Below are 3,488 nucleotides of genomic sequence, written 5' to 3'. Positions count from 1 at the left end.
TAGCCAAAGTGCATTACTATTACTTGCCCAAATTTCCCCTAGAATATGAATTCTCTGAGAGTAGAGACTGTTTCATTTATTTTTGTATCCTCAGCACTAGCATAGTGCTTTTCATTTAAAGGGTGCTTAGTAAGTGCTTGTTAACTGGCTGGCTTATTGAATGACTAAATCCAGTGTTCTTGCCGCTGAATTAAATTTAATGGCAGCAGAGAAACAGCTAATGATTTTTTGGGGGGTGGGGTAGGGTGGAGAGGAGTGTCATGATCAAAGTTATGCATTAAGAGGATTACTTAGGAAGATGACTAGAGCAACTGAATGATGAATTAAGGGAGTGGAGTAGAGACTGAAGGCAGAAAGATGAGGTAGGAGGCTTTAACAATAGGCTAGGTGAGAAAAGATGTGTGTCTGAATAAGGGTGGTTGCTGTGGGAATGGAAGAGAGAGCTGGATACATTCTAGAACTAGAATTCCCTTAGGACTTGGCAATTAGATTAGATGTATGAAGTGAGGGAGGTGGAAGCATACAAGATATCAGCCTAGTTGACTGAGAGTGTACTGGTGCTGACGTGGTAGATGCCTAATAAATGATAAAGTAATTAATGAATGAATACTACAGACATAAGAATAATTCTTATATCCTGGAGTCTGAGATCAGGAAGGGACTTTGCTGGGAGTTACCACCCAGCAAACAGGGCCTAAATCCAGTGAAGAAAGTGCTTTTTTCTTTCGGGTTAAAAGAGTCATGGTGAAATTAAGAACCTGAGGCATGAAATTTCTGCAATTTCTACCACTTAATTCTGCCTTTTTAAAACATAACTTTCTGTTATGTTTGTCTTCATGATTATTTGTTCTATACTTTCAAATATAATTCAATATTTCACTGTAACAAATTCATCTAATCTGTGGAAGACAACAAATTACATGAATTATTTTAATATTTTGTGTAGACACAAAAGTGGGCTTTTGATGCTGTTTTTATTAAATTATAGATCAAGATTTATAAGGCACAAGTAAAGGGAGTTTTTCCTTCAAATGATAACAAAGCCTACAAATTTTTTTTTCAAATCAGACCAATGACCTTCTTACATTTTAAATATTCTTCAATGACATCTTTGACTGGAGATTCCTTGCCCTAATCCTTAACAATAAAGCAACTACAGCCAACCACATTATGGGTTTTTTTTCTGTCAATTTTAGAGGCCTACCTATTAAACCAGCCTTTTGTCATCAATCTTGATCAAGCTGATTTGGTGTTCGGCACATAGGGCCTCAACCAGCGTTACATACGTAGGTTCATTCCAGCAGAGAGCAAGAACATAAAGATGGGCTTGGTGTTTGTATTAGGCTTTGGCAGCTTCACAAATTCCCAAGCTAAGGAATCTTGGAAGAGTGCAGTCTTCAGCACTTCTTGTAGAGCAGTATTAATGCCCATTACACCTCCAGCACCAATAACTTCCTTGTCCATGGCAGTGTTTTATGGATGAAACTAAATTTTGAAACCAGGGAGCCTTTGCCTCCCACTCAATTTAGTGGATTCAAAAAGCCAAAGTCTCTATTTTTAAAGGGAAAAAAATTTTAAGTCCTTTTGAATCTTTTTGTTTGTTTGTTTGTTTTTTTTATCAAAGCAAGAAGTTGATTTCTGAAAGACTCTTGGGGCAGAAAAGTAGGATGTAGGAAGGAATCAACTTAAAAAGCAATAATTATTGGTAGGTGAAAATTAGGGAAAAGATGAGTAAGTTAGTGGGGGGGGGGGGGGAGGTAGGGCTCAAGTAGCAGAAGGACCAAACAAGAATTGAGATCAAAGCATCATTGCACATTTAGGAAGGTTAGATTGGAGGAGAGAAGACTTAGGAAGAACATAATTAGTCACAATGGAAGATGCCACAGGGAGACAAGTTTCAGTCCTATAGAAGGAAAAACTTCCTAGTGATAAAAGATCTTTAAAAGTAGAATGAATAGCTATGGTGGATGAATATCCCATTAGTGGAGGTTTTCAAGCACAATGGATAGAATAATGAGTTTGCGATCAAGAAGACCTGAAGTAAAATCCTAGGTAATTCACTGTCTCATTTTCCTCAGATGTAAAGTGAGGATAATTCCTAGGGTTTTTGTGAGAATCAAGTGAGACCATATTATAAACAACACTTAGCACAGTACCTGCTACACAGTGAGTGCTATATCAATGCTTAGTCTTCTCTTTTTCTTCCTACCCTTTCAAGCAGAGGCAAAGGGAACACATCAGAAATATTGAAGAAGGGAATACCTGTCCAGAGATATGTTGGACTTAATGATCTCAGATGATTCGCAGACTGTGATTTTATGAGTCACATATTATGTTTAATCTACTCTTTATTTTTTCCAATAAAGGGACCTATAATACAGGAAAACTAGTTCAAGGAAGCTTTTTCGATGAACTAGTTCTTTTTATCGTTTCATCTAGACATTTTAAAACAGGGTTGTTTATGAGTATTTAAAAAATAAAGCAATTATCACTAGAAACCAAAGTGACTACACAAAAAACAGGCCATACTAGACTGACTACATTTCCTTTTTTTCACATGATAACTAGAATAGTAGATGGAGGGAGTGTTATAGACATGATATATAGGCATAACTCATTATATTGTATTTTGCTTTGCTGTGCTTCACAGATAATGCTTTTTTTTTCTTTGCAAATTGAAGGTCTGTGGCAACCTTGCATTGAGTTATTGGTGTTATTTTTCCAACAGCATGTACTCCTTTTGTGTCACTGTGTCACATTTTGGTAATTTTTTAAATATTGCAAATTTTGTGGTGATATATGATCAGTGATCTTTGATGTTACTATTTTAATTTTTTTGGGCATCACAAACTGAGCTCTTATAAGACAGCAAATTTAACCAATAAATGATGTGTATGTTCTGATTACTTCAACAGCCAGTCATTCCTCCATCTCTTTCCTTTTCCTAAGGCCTCCCTATTCACTGAACACAACAATATTGAAGTATATTAGATAAACTTAATTGAGAATGATTCCAGTTTTGAAAGATGTGGGCAAAATGCTATCAAACAGCATCATATGCTGCAAAGAAATCTTTTATGAAAGGATGAGTTGATCTGTGCTGCAAATTCCATTGTTGTCTTATGTTAAGAAATTGCCACAGCCACCCCAACCTTCAGCAATCATCACCTTGATCACTCAGCAGTAATAAACATCAAAACAAGATCATCCATCAGCAAAAAGATTAAAACTTGCTGAAGGGTCAGATGATAGCACTTTTTTAGCAATAGATTTTTTATTGATTTTTATATATATTTTTGTACATTATGCATATTTTAGACATAATATTGTATACTTAATAGATAACAGAATACTGTAAACATAACTTTTATTTGGAAAACCAAAAGCTTCATGTGACTCAGTTTATTGAGATATTTGCTTTATTGTGGTGGTCTAGAACTGAACCTGCAATGTCTCCAAGATATTCCTGCAGCTAGATTTCAGGAAAG

The 3,488-nt window shown here is 35.7% G+C and overlaps 1 pseudogene; it reads right to left on the bottom strand.

The window, feature by feature from the left end:
- Window positions 1–949: 949 nt before the first annotated feature.
- LOC127546452 (40S ribosomal protein S12-like) lies at window positions 950–1,464 on the bottom strand (annotated as a pseudogene).
- Window positions 1,465–3,488: the final 2,024 nt, after the last annotated feature.

The sequence above is a fragment of the Antechinus flavipes genome, chromosome 2 (genome assembly GCF_016432865.1).
Source record: "Antechinus flavipes isolate AdamAnt ecotype Samford, QLD, Australia chromosome 2, AdamAnt_v2, whole genome shotgun sequence".
In the NCBI taxonomy this organism is placed as follows: Eukaryota; Metazoa; Chordata; class Mammalia; order Dasyuromorphia; family Dasyuridae; genus Antechinus; species Antechinus flavipes.
This window is presented reverse-complemented; position numbering and strand designations above follow the sequence as displayed.